This window comes from Oreochromis aureus, linkage group 19 (genome assembly GCF_013358895.1).
Source record: "Oreochromis aureus strain Israel breed Guangdong linkage group 19, ZZ_aureus, whole genome shotgun sequence".
NCBI lineage: Eukaryota > Metazoa > Chordata > Actinopteri > Cichliformes > Cichlidae > Oreochromis > Oreochromis aureus.
Genome location: NC_052960.1, coordinates 29025645 through 29041924, shown reverse-complemented (window position 1 = coordinate 29041924; position 16280 = coordinate 29025645). Strand labels below are relative to the sequence as shown.

General features: G+C 40.6%; 1 protein-coding gene across 1 annotated transcript in view; it reads left to right on the top strand.

Annotated features, from left to right (window-relative positions):
- Positions 1–5240: 5240 nt before the first annotated feature.
- LOC116330260 (transcription regulator protein BACH2-like) overlaps positions 5241–16280 on the top strand; it is an 83284-nt gene continuing 72244 nt past the window's right edge. The window contains exon 1 of the mRNA XM_039602921.1: positions 5241–5440. The gene's annotated coding sequence lies outside the window, so the exon portion shown is untranslated. The remainder of the gene's footprint in view (positions 5441–16280) is intronic.

The following is a 16280-nucleotide window of genomic DNA, read 5'->3' as shown; positions in this document are numbered from 1 at the left end:
ATGGACCGATCCGATATTACGTATCGGTATCAGTCCGATACTGACCTAAATTACTGGATCGGATATCGGCGAGAAATAAAAAATGTAATCCGATCCATTAAATATCAAAAAAGCACCTCACAAAACTTGCGACACAGCGTAACTTTGCTCATAACCGTAGCACGTCGGAGCAGTATGCATGAAGTGATAGAGCGGCTGTGTGTATTTGTAGCCTCGCTAGCAAACCAGCATTTCATCTCCGAGGAAGTTATCCCAGAGAGAAGTAAAGCAAGTGTGCAAGTTCATCTCTGAATGTTTGTAAAGCATTCCCATGTTAAGCTTAACAACCGATATATGGAGCGACTACCTCTTCTCTATCTCTCCTTCTCCTGCCGCTACTTCATGAAACTGCTTAATGATCAGCTGATCGGCTTTTCTGTCGCGAGACCGACTCTCTTCTTTGTTTTTGGCCCACTTTGCACCAGAAAGAGGAAACCAGCGGCTGAACAACAGCAGCACGTTTAAGCTTGATAAGCTGTTGTTAGAATTTATTTAATATTACTTTCTAGACCAGGATCCTTTTCTACGTAGCTGACGGCTGGTAACTGTGCAGGGGTGGATCTAGCAAAGTTTAGCCAGGGGGGCCGATAGGGCATGAACAGGGAAAAGGGGGCACAGAGACATACTTTTCTTTCTTATTCTCATTTAAAATGTCTAGCTTTTAATAAATAATTATCTGAATCTTACACCCAAAGTTTTAATCTGATGTAAAATGTATAGAAGTCCATTACTGTATATAGTAACTGTTAAGTCTAATATACCCTAGTAAGCTATAGTACTTTTTCCTTTGGGAAAGTACCATCTGTGAATTCTGCAATTCTGTTGAAGAAAGATGTTGAATCTATTTAATTATTCTTGAAAAATAATTTATTTCTGAGCATTTTTTTTCACCCTGCATCAAATTAAAGTTGATTACATCGATTAAGCATCATGAGGTGGCGGGTGGGGGGTGGTTCCCCTTTTTTTTTTTTTTTTTGGCTGGGAGTTTGCAACCCTATTAGTTAGGTTGCTTAATATTTCTGCTAAGTACTCTTTAAAATACCAGAATAGGGAGGATGGAGTAGGTTTAAGTTTATTAGATTGATCAGTATTGCTGAACTATGTGTCACGGTCCTGGGTCGGTGACCCAGTGTTTTGAGTTTCTTGTGTCTCTGAGTTTTGTATTATGATCTTAGTTCCCTTTGTTCCCCCAGTTTATTCTTTAGTCTAGTGTCTTAGTTTGGCTTTCTTGTATTCTCTTTAGTTCTCTGAGTATTTAATAGCTGCCCTCTATGTCTCTTTGTTGTTGTTCTGTGTTTCTTAGTTGCTCTGTCTCCCCTAGTCTAGTTTGCGTCTGTGCTACTTCCTGTTTTACTTTGAAGGTCCATGTCTCTTGTGAGTGTATTCTACTTTGCTCCCTCGTCTCATCAGTTCTGATTTCTCCCAGCTGTGCTCTCCTTCTGTGTCTCATTCCCCTCGTTACTTCCCAGTGTATTTAAACCCTGTGTTTCTCTGAGTCAGTGTCGCATCATCCCTCAAGCTGTGTGTTTCCTCGTGTGCCTCTCCGTCAAGTGTAAGTTTATATTTCCTAGTTTAGTTTATATGCCTTTTTCCCTGCCAGCCAATAAAGCTGTGACTTTGAGTTTACACCTTGAGTCTGAGCGCTTGCATTTTGGGTCCTACTCCTGCCTGCCACACTGCACTCCTTGACACTATGAAATATTTTGGGCTCAGTGTATTTTTTACATACAGGTATAACAGAATAGCTTTAGTGTTGTTGTTTATTTAAACTTGAGTATGAACTTATACAAAATGCAGCAATATATTAAAAAACAGTTTTATTGATTAAAAAACACACTATATCGGATTCATATCGGTATCGGCAGATAGCCAAATTTATGGTATCGGACATAAAAAAGTGGTATCGTGCCATCTCTAACCCTGACTATAGTCATTTTTGTGTTGGAGTGTTGAGGCCGAACCCATTCCCTTTCTTGTGTTTTGCTGGTGTGCTATAAACAACAAACTTTTACACTAACACCTATGGGCAATTTAGAATCATGTCAAGACGGACTAACCGCAGAGAACCCATGCAAACAAAGTGAGAACAAGCAAATTCCAGTTAAACTCAGGACCTTCTTTCTTTTAGGCCACAGTGCTAACCACCGCACCGCCATGCTGCCCCCCTTTGTTATTTCCTACCATGATAATCCATGGAACCCTGAATACATCTCGTCCCTACTCTGCAGTGATCTTAGTTGCCAGAGAATCTGCAAAAATCAGTCACAGCTATTTATAACAGCTTGACATTGAGAATGTGGGCTGATCTGAATTTAACTGCTCAGAATGAAGCCCAAGAGGTGCCAGTCTTTGGCAAACTGATAAAATGTAACAGCTCTGCCAGCTCCTCCAGGATTATGCTATGTATTAGAAACAATGTCATACCCACTGCACTTCTTAGAATGGCCTTCAAACACTGCAAACAGGGTTTAAAACACATGATTTAAATCTAGAACTACACCTGTTTTGTGCATGTACAAGTGTTGTACTTTAGATTCAATGTAACTTAATCAGCAACAAGAACATGCCACTAATTTTGTTCCCAGTGCTTTTGAGCAACATAAATTGGTTATTTCATTTTAGGGCAATGAAGAAAAAAAAAAAGGTGACAATGTACATATCCATATCTATGTACATATCTCCAAAAGAACTGTAACAGTGTATAATGTAAAAAAGACAAAAATTTGCACGAGAAGGCAGTAGTATTTCTCCATCTTGTTTTTATGTTTTGTTGAATATACATAGTGAAGTTTAAACTTTTGTGTATCAAGTTTTCAGAAGCGTTGGTGGGCAAATGCAGTGATTTCTAGAATCCTGTCCTTTTGAAGCAGTGCTGCACGAAGCAGGGCCGTGCAGAGACGTTTAAAGGGGCGGGTGCTCAAAGTTAAAAAGGGGCACATCGAACCAGGCTGAATAACAACAACACACATTCATCAAGAATCTAATATGGGATTGCATCATACTATATCACTGTTGTGATATAGTATGATGTGCAAACATAGCCTATGTTTTACCTGATGGGTACAATGTTGCTGTTGAGGGGTTTCTGCTGCTTCTGCTACTGATAGTGCTGGAAGGCAGGGCTGTGTTGATCTGAGACTGTAGACATTAAAAAGTTCATAGGAGAGATGGTAGCTGATTAAACAAGTGTCGTGAGATAATAACAAAATGCAAAGAACATAACAAAATGCGCTTGGAACCATAAGGCAACAAAAAACTGTGAGAAATAAACTCGGCTCTGCCTGTGAATCACTCTGCTTCTCTTCTTCCTTCCATCCCCTCATCTCATATAACACTCTCCACTTGCTGTCTATCTGAGAACAAGGCTCAGATACAAGGCAACTTGCTTTTGCAATAAACTATAATTTAATTATCCACACCTAACAATTCTTGCACTTAATCTATAATAAAATGATGACAGAAAAATGTTATAGAAGCAAAACATTCCAGTTGTGCTTATTATTATTTTTATACTGGAATACCTCTCCAACAACTGGTACATGTGTTAATGTTACCTGTGCTCTTTGTAATCCAGCTGCTGAGGGATCCACTGCCTTTAGTAGCCTCACACAGCTCCTACTGTTTCCTCCTCATGTCCTTACCAGCCATGTCTGGACAATGTTATATCATGAGTACTAATTTAAAAAAAATCCATATAAATAAAACACACACATGCACGCACAGGGACATTTTAGACCTTCAGAATACTGTATATACTATGGGCATCATGGAGCTGATCCAGAATCCTTCCCTTATTATTTATTACTAGAGCTACAATAATAAAGCAATGAGGGGGAAAAAGTAATAAATATGAAATAATGTATTTATGATGATTCCATTTGTTTCACTATCCACTCTGTGCAGGGAGAAAGCTTATTACATTTTTAAACTGTAGAGATACAATAATTTTACTGCTGTAAAATCAGCATTTTAAAATATAAATCTAATATAATCTGTGTCTTAATGTATGTTCTTTAAAATACAGCGTATGTTTTTTAAATATTATAATTATAATAATCCATAATTATGTGGACATGCATATTAGATCGTTTTTAGTGAAATATAAGCCCTCCAGAAAGGCAGGAAAAGCCCTGTAACTTACTTTAAAACTAAATATGTTCCCTAAAACGGTGACAGAGCTACAGACCCATGACAGCCTTACACAGTCAGCCAGCAGCTATGACCAGCACTACTTGTGCAGTTAATAAAAGGACAGGTTTGTCGCGCTGTTACACACACGGCACGCTCTTTTGTTTCAGTTCGTCAGTTGCAACAAGACAGCTTACCAACGTGTACGTGATAAGCTAATACTCCTGTGTGCTGTAGACTTACTTACTGGTTTTGTCGCATCAGTCTGTCTCTGAGTTAATTTGTGTTTCTCCTACAGCTCCGGACCGCTAAAAATGCGCGTGCTCTTTATGAGCTTGTTCCCGGCTTGTAACCAGCGCGTTCTGCCGTCAAGGGCGATCATTGGTTAATAGTGATCATGTGACTGATGCAAGCCAGATCCTTTTATTTAGCAAAACTGTGATTAAATAGTTAAATATTATTGTTGAGGGGCACAGACAGGACTCCGCACGCACACACACATTAAAAAAATAAATAAATAAATTTTTTTTAAAAAGTTGCCTCAACAAAAGGGCACTCTGGGCACCCATCAGGAAAGGGGCGGGTGCTCAAGCCCCTCCAGCCCCCCCCCCCCCCCGCACGTGCCTGGCACAAAGGATCAGAGAGCATCACTGTTCTATGTGTACATTCTCTAAATATTAATGATTTACTCACATTTTACTTAGTGTTCAAACTATTGTGGACAGGGGGTTCTAACTAGAACATTTTTTCCATTCTTATCGACTTCTCTTTAGGCCTAATGGACTTTTCTAAAAGCGTTTTTTTTTTTTAATAATTTGAATACAATAGGTGAATTATGCATTTTAAAAACATGAATTACTATTCTAAATTTAAATGTTATTTTATTAGCTTGGAACAATGTGATCTGCTTAAATGAACACCAGCCTGGCAGATAATTCACCACCTCGAGATAATCCTGAGCCTCAAGTCCACAACACATCTGTGCTACGTCGTTTGGCGGGCGGGGCTTTGTTTTCGTAGGAGGGGAGGGGGTCGCTTGGCCGCTGTTGTGAATGGGGGGTCAGCATGACGTCAGGAAACCAATGTCAACAATGCAGCTGGAGGAGAAAAGGCGTTTCATCCTAACACACAATCACACTCACAAGAGACCAGTCTGTCACTGATCGATTCACGTCCAAAGCCTGTTAAACGCAGCGACACTGCACAGCATGGATTAATTTTTGTTTCTCAGAAACTGAACGTAGACGAGCAAGAAAAACAACAACAAAAACTGGTAAGTCCTCCTCTGCTCTTTTACTACGCTTGGACAAAGCAGACAACAAGAGCCTCTGTCAGCACTGGATTGGACTAATCTGTTTGGCTAGATTTCCTCGCTTGTTTGTGTTGCAGTTTCATTGCTGTTGTGTTCACTGGAGTTGCTTTGACCACGGTTTCACTTATTCCTGAGGCGTACCCGCCTTTTGTGATTTCCTCACACGGGTCAGCAGGTATGCAGTGGGCTACGCTATATGTGTGTTTGCCTTGAAAACGCGTAACCTTTGCCGCAAAATACGTCGGGACAGTGCGAAGCTTAACAAATCTGTGTTTTGGGGCTGTATTGCTAAGTTGATTGCCAATTAAATTCAACAAACAGTATCAACATGAATTTACGTTATTAAAACGACTAAATATTGATAGTATCCAACTGAAAGAAACCTCTGTTGTACTCCGTACTGGACCACCAGTACAGTTAGTTTATGACGATCACATGCTTCCTAAAAGGAAGTTATCAGCGTTTGTATATGCCTACCGTTATTTGTTTGCTCACCATATCCAATTTCTGTAATACATTCTCTAATACTTAAGTTTAAACTGGAGGCACATGTTTTACGCGGGAGACAATTGCTTCCAGAAACGGACTCGAGTCCTGCCATTCTCGGGGAGGAAGGGGCTGCAAAAGGACAAAGGACCCAGCCTCCCTGCGCCTCATTCCCGTCTCTACTACTGAGCAGCCACCTCAATGAACACTATACCACGATAAGAATAAATCGTTATGTATCTTGTAACTGTCTCATTCCGCGCTGAGAATGGATGTGTCAGAATTGGCTCTGCTTCTGCTTTTCAACCATTACAATCCCCGTGCTCAAACTGTGACATAATCTCTGAGGTCTTTTTTTGTTTTTTGTTTAAATTTTGATTAGAATATCTTTATTCACGTGGTATATAAATATTTATTACACCCAGTCATCACCAAATCCCGTTATTTCTACTCCCCAGATAATATGACTGGAGACTTAGAAGCCATTGTGAGGACGTCTTCTTGTTAACAGATTAGCTCTTTGTTATCCTTCAGCAAGTAGCCTACTACAAAGCCTCTCTTCTCTCTTCATCTTTGTGTTAATAGAAATACACTAACATCAGAATGTTTGAGCTCTTGTGATCTGTTTTCTCTTACATTTTCCATACTCTGGGACAGGGGAAAGGTGACTGAAGCCAGTCGGCACATTAGCAGACTTCTTGTTGTAACTTACCAGATTGTTCACAAAAAATAATTAAAATAAAATATAATAATGATAATGATAATATGGTCATCAGGGGTTAGCACTGTTCAATTCAATTTTATTTATACAGCGCCAAATCACAACAACAGTTGCCTCAAGGCGCTTTATATTGTAAGGTAGACCCTACAATAATACATACAGAGAAAACCCAACAATCATAATAGCAAGCACTTTGGCGACAGTGGGAAGGAAAAACTCCCTTTTAACAGGAAGAAACCTCCGGCAGAACCAGGCTCAGGGAGGGGCGGGGCCATCTGCTGCGACCGGTTGGGGTGAGAGAAGGAAAACAGGATAAAGACATGCTGTGGCAAAGAGACAGAGATTAGTAGTGTGATTCAGCAGAGAGGTCTATTAACACATAGTGAGTGAAGAAGAAACACCCAGTGCATCTTGGGAATCCCCCATCAGCCTATGCCTATTGCAGCATAACTAAGGGAGGATTCAGGGTCACCTGGTCCAGCCCTAACTATATGATTTAGCAAAAAGTGATGTTTTAAGTCTAATCTTAAAAGTAGAGATAGTGTCTGTCTCCTGAATTCAAACTGGAAGCTGGTTCCACAGAAGAGGGGCCTGAAAACTGAAGGCTCTGCCTCCCATTCTACTATTAAATACTCTAGGAACAACAAGTAGGCCTGCAGTGTGAGAGCGAAGTGCTCTAATGGGGTGATATGGTACTACAAGGTCATTAAGATAAGATGGGGCCTGATTATTTAAGACCTTGTATGTGAGGAGCAGGATTTTGAATTCAATTCTGGATTTAACAGGGAGCCAATGAAGGGAAACCAATACAGGAGAAATCTGCTCTCTCTTTCTAGTCCCTGTCGGTACTCTTGCTGCAGCATTTTGGGTTAACTGAAGGCTTTTCAGGGAGGTTTTAGGACTTCCTGATAATAATGAATTACAGTAGTCCAGCCTGGAAGTAATAAATGCATGAACTAGTTTTTCAGCGTCACTCTGAGACAGGATATTTCTAATTTTAGAGATGTTGTGCAAATGGAAGAAAGCAGTCCTACATATTTGTTTAATATGTGCGTTGAAGGACATGTCTTGGTCAAAAGTGACTCCAAGGTTCCTCACAGCATTACTGGAGGCCAAGGTAATGCCATCCAGTGTAAGAATCTGGTTAGATACCATATTTCTAAGATTTTCAGGGCCGAGTACAATAACCTCAGTTTGATCTGAATTAAGAAGCAGAAAGTTAGCGGCCATCCAGGTCTTTATGTCTTTAAGGCATTCCTGCAGTTTAACTAATTGCTGTGTTATCTGGCTTCATGGACAGATAGAGTTGAGTGTCATCTGCATAGCAGTGAAAATGTATACTATGTCTTGTAATGATGCTGCCTAAGGGAAGCATGTATAATGTAAACAGAATTGGTCCTAGCACTGAACCCTGTGGAACTCCATAATTAACCTCAGCGTGTTAAGAAGACTCTCCATTTACATGAACAAATTGGAGTCTATTAGATAGATATGATTTAAACCACTGCAGTACAGTACCTGTAATACCTACAGCGTGCTCTAATCGTTCTAATAAGATATTGTAGTCAACAGTATCAAACGCTGCACTGAGGTCTAGCAGGACAAGCACAGAGATGAGTCCACTGTCAGAGGCCATAAGAAGATCATTTGTAACCTTCACTAAAGCTGTTTCTGTGCTGTGATGAGCTCTGAAACCTGACTGAAACTCTTCAAATAAGCCATTCCTCTGCAGATGATCTGTTAGCTGTTTGACAACTACTCTTTCAAGGATTTTTGATATGAAAGGAAGGTTGGAGATTGGCCTATAATTAGCTATGATGGGTCGAGAGATGGCTTAAGTAACAGTTTAACTACTGTCAGCTTGAAGGCCTGTGGTACATAGCCGATTATTAGAGATAGGTTGATCATATTTAAGATTGAAGCATTAATTAATGGCAGGACTTCTTTGAGCAGTCTTGTAGGAATGGGGTCTAAAAGACACGTTGATGGAGGAAGTAATTACTGAAGTTAACTCAGAAAGATCAATTGGAGAAAAAACTGTACATGAATATCAACGGTACTGAAAGTAGCTGTAGATAATATTACATCTGTGACATTATCAGCTGTGTAATCCATTATTGTAAATGTAAATTTTATTAGGAAATGATCAGACAGCAGAGGGTTTTCAGGAAACACTGTTAAATGTTCAGTTTCTATGCCATATGTTAAAACAAGATCTAGAGTGTGATTAAAGTGGTGGGTGGGTTCTTTTACACATTGCGAGAAGCCAATTGAGTCTAATAACAGATTAAATGCCATGTTGAGGCTGTCATTTTTAGCATCTACATGGATGTTAAAATCACCCACAATAATTATTTTATCTGAGCTGAGAACTAAATCAGATAAAAAGTCTGAGAAATCAGACAAACTCTGTGTAAGGCCCAGGTGGACGATAGATGATAACAAGTACGACTGTTTTTTGAGTTTTACAGCTGGGGTGGACAAGGCTAAGCATCAGACTTTCAAATGAATTAAAAGTCTTTCTTGGTCTTTGGTTGATTAATAAGCTGGTGTGGAAAATTGCTGCCACACCACCCCCCTTCTGTTTAAGGCTTCTGTTTAAGACTTCCTCCTCACCGTCACACAGCTATCCTGTTTCCCTGGCTGCTTGGGACAGTCTGCCGGGGGACAGCTAGCGGGGCCTATGCTACCTTCAGCTGCAGCAGTTACAGGGGCCTGGCTAGCTACAGGTGCTTCAAGGGTGCGAAGCCGAGTCTTCAATTCAGGGATCCTGGCCTCGAGAGCTGCAAATAGGCTACATTTATTACCAGTATCATTACTGCTAAAGGAGGCCGAGGAGTAACTAAACATCTGACACAATGAGCAGCAAAGTGGTGGAGGGACAGGTGAAGAGGCCAATGCTTCTAGCAAGTTGGCTACGAGCTAAGCTAAGCTATCGAAAATGTAAAGGCACAGTGAGTGAATACTGTGACTTTAAGTTAGTGAGTGAATACACAGTGAGTGTGCTTCAGATGAAGTACAGGAAGATTACACTATGAAATAAAAAGTTATCTAAGTTTTTAATTAGATTGCTACGCAGATAAACTACATAAAAACACCACTGTGTGTTGGAACAGGCAGTGATCACTGCAGTGAGAGCAAACATCAAGTGACAGGGCCACCTGTTGCCTCATGAAAAAATTCATTCATTTTTTAGTAAATCTTGGTTAAAGCTGGCTTCAAAAAGGAAAATGCTAATCTTGGGACTTCAGAAACCAAGAGAGCTTGGAGGAGTTCAAATCTCAGTGACCTTGATTTCAAGGTCAGAGTATGTTTTCTGAAAATCTTGTGAACCCAGTAACTTGAGAACAAGACGATTTTGATTTTTTTGGATTTTTTATTTGGAAATTGATACCATAGGTATGTCTACTAGGAGGCTGAGGGGTAGCACTGGCAATATTTTTGAAATCAGTTGTTGGATCTGTATATGATGTGAATTTATGATTTTTATATTGCACTGCATCCTGCAAAACAAAATAAGGTGTACTAATTTTACGTAAAGACTGTGTAAAAGTACTCTACAGTGTAGTGCAGAATGAACAGGTTAGTTTGCCGTATTTAAAGTAAAGAACAGCATGTTGGACTGGTGTCATAGATGTGGTGTTCATATGTTAGGTTACATTATTCATTCAGTGAGTTCCATCTTTATACTAACTGTATACTGCAGGGGTGGGGGAACTCCCGGTGTCCTGCAGGTTTTACATGTGTCCTTGATCCAACACAGCTGATTTAAATGGCTAAATTACTTCCTCAACATGTCTTGGAGTTCCCCAGAGGCCTGGTAATGAACTAATTATTTGATTCAGATGTGTTGACCCAGGGTGATATTTAAAACCTGCAGGACACTGGCCATCGAGGCCAAGTATAAAGGCTGTAGAAATGGTTTATTGTGAGTGTAGAGAATGGAAGACAGCCAAGACAACTCATGAAACCTCAGCTCACATCTTGCTGAATTCAGTTGTGGAATTCCATAAAGAATAGTAAACCTTAGAGCAGCAGCAGTACAAGTCAGCGGATCACTGCCCGTACACTAGGAAAATCTACTAGAGCTCACAATTGAAATTACTCTGAGTTGTGGTACTTTTCCCCATGCTGAGCCACTGCAGATGATTTCATGGTTCCCCCCACTTGCAAAATACCACTTTGACCCCTAACTGTACTCATTTTCCTGTTTTAGCTGTGGAGGCAATGTCATTCTCTGCAATGTAGGCATCAGAAAACAGAGCTACTTTAAAAAAAATCTGCTTTTTCTTCTCTGTTCATGTTCTATATAATTGCACCAAACTCAGATATTTTTCTGCCACTCCCAACTTCTTCATGCTGCACATTCTCTTGCCATATGCTTTCTCTAAATCAACAGACACAGTGCAACTCCATCTGAACTTCTTTATACTTGTCAAATATCACTCATAAAGCAAAGATCACATCTTTAGTGCTCTTTCTGAAAATTAGCCACACAGCTGCTTACTACTCATCACGTCTCTTCTTAACCTAAGAGATGTCATGGAGTGATGAATCCAATTTGGAAATCATTATCAGTATTCATGGAGGAATTCAGGAGAGAGGTAAGGTAGAACAGTGAGTAACTACAGCAGACGTAGGCAATGTGAAGTGCCAGTGGGTTAACGCACCTGAATCAAATGATTAGTTCAGTACCAGGCCATTTAATTTAGCCATGTGAATCAGCTGTGTTGGATCAAGGACACATCTAAAACCTGCAGGACACTAGCACTTGAGGCCTGGAGTTGCCTACCCCTGAGCTACAGCCTCTGTAGAACATAATGGAGTCTCTGTCATGGTGTGGGGCTGTATTTCAGGGGTGTTGGAGATCTTGTAAAAATTGATTGACTGATTGATCTGGAAAGAACCTGACTGGCAATGGGTTGATGTTGATGTTTCAATAAACTGCCTGAACAATTTCCCATTTTCCTAGTCAACTATCAAGAAATGAAGGGTGACTCAAGACCTTTGCACAGTACCGTATATATGATGGGCAGAAAAAAAAACACCTTGTGCTGAATGTGAATTTCTGGGTTGATAATTTAAATTCAAGAACTTTATTGCCAATACAATAATATACACAGTATACAGTGTACTGAAATGCCGTTTCACCCCAAGCCCCCCATGGTGCATTTATAAGACTATAAAAGATATATCTCAAAGTGATATAAAACTAGGAATTACAAATAAATAATAAATTGCTAAATTTTGGAAAAATTAGGAGATAAAAAGGTACTATTACTAACTATACAATACTATAATAATAACAACTATACAATACTAACTATATAATAAACAAAAACAGGACAGAGACAATACTCAGTGGATCGTGCAGTAGGTATTGGTTACCAGGTTCAAATTATGAGTCAGGGTATTGTAGACAAGACAGGACGAAGACATGTGCAAGATGCAAAATGTGCAAACATAGTATAATTTAGATGCATGTTCAGTAATGAAAACACATCTAAATTATGTGACTGAGTGTGCAAATTACATATTGTTCCCAAGTCCAGTTTGTAGTGGATTTGTGGGCGTTTTTGTTGGTTTTGAGTGTCTTAAAGTTCATATATCTAAATAGGGATGGTTTTGATTATTGATTTTCAGATTAAAATCTATTCTACCTTGGATAACATGATATCGTTTCATTAAAATCCTGAATCGATTTTTAAGTATAAATGTATTTTGCCAGAAATGCCAGAATATCAGGTTAAACCTCACAAAATTTCGACAACCACCAAACAGCTAAAACAGGAAAGCAGGTACAAGGATTCTGCACAAAGACGTAAACACAAAGTGCGGACACGCAGATGGATCAGAATCAGTGAGATGTCAGCTTTCCCACTCGATGTCACGTACACTGACACACCGTCGGGGCTGAAAGCCAACAGCTTGCAGATTCTGATGTGTCGGCGGGTCTACACTTTGTGTTTACGTCTTTTTTTGCGTTATATTCTGAAGCTGCAGGTTTTGTCTCTCTCCAACCAAAATTGACTGAAACAGCAGCAAAAGAAGACTAAACTAAGCTTCACATTTCGCTTCGGATAAACATCGTCATTAATTCCCTCTGACTTTTGCTGTTTTGCTTCCACCATGATAAAATCACACTTCATGCACAGCTCTCTCTCTTTCTCTCTCTCTCTCAGTGTGCTTCAAGAACAGTTTCCCCATCTAAAAATCTCTGTTTTCTGCATTAAAAAAATTCGAATCATGGATTGAATCCAATCGAATCGGGACCTTGTGAATCTGAATCAAATCGATTCTAGAAATCAGTGACTGTTCTGTTATCACTAAAAGTTGTAAAATGTTGTATCACTAAAATATCATTCTCAGTCAGTTGCTATTCATTATGTGTTTACAGGGCCCTCTGTGGTTGCTCCAAGTAATGCACTTTAGAAACAGCTTTATTTTGAAAAAACTTTATTGAACAGGAAGTCCGCTCAGTCAAGCAAAGCAAGCGAGCAAGAAGAAGGGAAACATATCGGCACACAGTTTATGTCCTGTTGGAAAAAATACTGTCCACATCTTCTGTTTATGGTTGTATCGCCGGTATGTACTTAAAGTATAAATTGCAACTTTGTTTTTTGTACAATATGTTGTCCGCTAATGCAGTATTTGGCTGTAAAGCTAGTCCTTTTGTTAAGCTAGTTACCCGCGATTTTGGAGGTCGTCTGGATAGCATCAATAGTACAAGTTCACATAATTAGACATATGACATATGCTGTGTAGTAGCAGTGTGATATATAAATGCATATTATGTTGCACATATGTATATCATAACTGTATTTTTTGTCTTGTTTTTAGTTTTACCCTTTTGAATGTCAGTAAACCTGTTGACAACGCTCATCGGTCTTCAGAGTGGTGATATAAGAAAGGTGTTAACGCCCCTGCATCAGACATGCACCTATAACGGCACAGTAAAACGGCGGCATCCGCACGAACAAAGATAACGCAGTCATCGCACGCTAGAGTGAAGCTGACCACTACTACGCCTCGGAGCAACACGGCATACAGCAGTGAGCCAGCAGTCGTCTAGTCAACTCCAACATGTCCAGCAAGGCGTCATCCCTCAAGACCCGGTCCGAAGCTTCGTGTGCCTCCTCTACAGGTTCTGCAGCAGCCAAAGCCAGAGCAAAAGCTGAGGCAGCAAAGGCACGTCTCAACTTCGCAGCTAAAGAAATGGATTTGAAGGTAGAAAAAGCACAAATAGAAGTAGCAAAAGCTAAAGTCGAGGCATCCATTGCTGAAGCAGAGTCACTAGAAGCAGCTGCTGCCGCACAGACAGAAGCACACAGCAAAATCTGCCCCTCAGTAACAGCAGAACGAACTAAACAATATGTCATTGGCCAATCTGCATTTGTGAGAAAAGAAAATGATGCTGCTCTTCAACAATCACAAAATGAAAATGTAACACAAAGTAAACCAGAGCTCACCTGTGATCAGCCACCAAGCCCTAAAAAAGAAAATGACCTACAAAAAATTCCAATTGGTCTACCAGATGATCCTGACTGTTGCCAAAAAACTCCAGTCATTTCCCCTTCTCGTCATGCTAATAAAATCTACAGTACCAATTGGTCAAATCAGGTGTCAGCATCCAGCTTCCATGATGCTAGGCCTTTATACAAAGAGCCTAGAGAATCAAATGTGAGTGACTTCATCAGATACTTTGCTCGTCGTGAAATAGTGGCAACAGGGCTGCTCCAGTTTAATGACAAGCCCCAAAACTTCAGAGCTTGGAAACGCTCATTTGAAAATGCTATAAGTGGGTTAGATCTAACGGCAAGTGAAGAAATGGACTTGATGTTAAAATGGCTTGGCAAAGAATCGGCTGAACATGCAGAACAACTCAGAGCCATACACATCAACAACCCAGTCAATGGCCTCAACATGATATGGGACAGACTTGAACAATGTTATGGCTCAGCCGAAGTGATCGAGGATGCACTGTTTAAAAGAATTGATGCATTCCCAAAAATCTCATCCAAAGACTTTGCAAAACTGAGAAAATTTAGTGACCTGCTCATGGAAGTGCAGTGTGCTAAAGCTGAAGGAGACCTCCCCGGTCTTGCGTTCCTAGATACAGCAAGAGGAGTAAATCCTATCATTCAAAAACTCCCCTTCTACCTGCAAGAAAGGTGGATCACAGTAGGCGCCAACTACAAACGCACAAAATGTGTCTCCTTCCCACCATTTAGTGTTCTAGTAGACTTTGTTGCACAAGAAGCTGATGCTAGAAACGACCCCAGCCTTAACCTCACACCATCACCTGATGCACCCAGACCAGACAAACTACCTTGGAGGGCAAACAGGCAAAAAGAGATTTCTGTGCACAAAACTGATGTCATCTCTCGCTCTAGTTCAGACACACAGAGGTCCCCGAACAAAACTGTAGATGGTCAAAAGCTTTGTCCAATTCACAAGAAAGCCCATCCTCTCTCAGTGTGCAGAGCATTTCACATGAAAACACTGTTAGATAGGAAAACGTTCTTAAAAGAAAACGACCTTTGCTTCAGATGCTGTGCCTCATCTTCACACATAGCAAAGAATTGTAAAGCCAAGGTACAGTGTTCCGAGTGCAACGATGAGAAGCACTGTACGGCTCTCCACCCAGGACCAGCTCCCTGGCTAAAAGAAACCGAACCGGCAGCAGAGCATAGCGGGGAGCCTGACACCATTGAATCAGAGGAGATCACTTCTAAATGCACTCAGGTTTGTGGTGTGAATGAAGCAGGCAGATCATGTTCTAAAATCTGTCTCATTAATGTCTACCCAGCAGGCCACCCACATCAAGCAGTAAGGCTTTATGCCATCCATGATGAACAAAGTAACAGATCATTAGTACGTCCTGAGTTCTTCGAGTTGTTTAATGACTGCGGCCCTAGTTCCCCTTACTCGCTTAAGACATGTGCAGGTACCAAAGAGACAATGGGTAGAAGAGCTACAGGTTATGTAGTGGCAGCTTTAGATGGTTCAGTCCACATCCCACTACCTAGCCTAATTGAGTGCAAAAATATCCCAAATGACAGAGATGAGATCCCCACACCCAGTGCAGCTAGACACCACAGCCATCTAAAGTCAGTGGCTCACCTCATTCCTGCCTTGGACCCTAACGCCCCCATACTAATGCTTCTTGGACGGGATGTCATTAGAGCTCACAAAGTCCGCAAACAGATAAGTGGCCCTAACAACGCACCCTATGCTCAAAAATTGGACCTAGGATGGGTCATAGTAGGAAACGTGTGTTTAGGTGACGTCCACAAAACTCCTGCAGTAAGGACTCTGTTCACAAATACAACTGAAAGGGGACGTCCCACAGCGTTTGAGCCATGTCCTAATGTTTTCAACATAAAAGAGAAACATTGTGGGATACAAGTTCCACTCAACGTCAGCTCCCAGCTGGCAGACACTGCTTGTGAACCGGATCATTTAGGATGTAATGTGTTCAAACAAACCAGAAACGACAACTACATCTCACCTTCCATCCAGGACAATGCCTTCTTAAAAATAATGGAGGAAGGACTAACAAAAGACACAGATAACAGTTGGACAGCTCCTTTA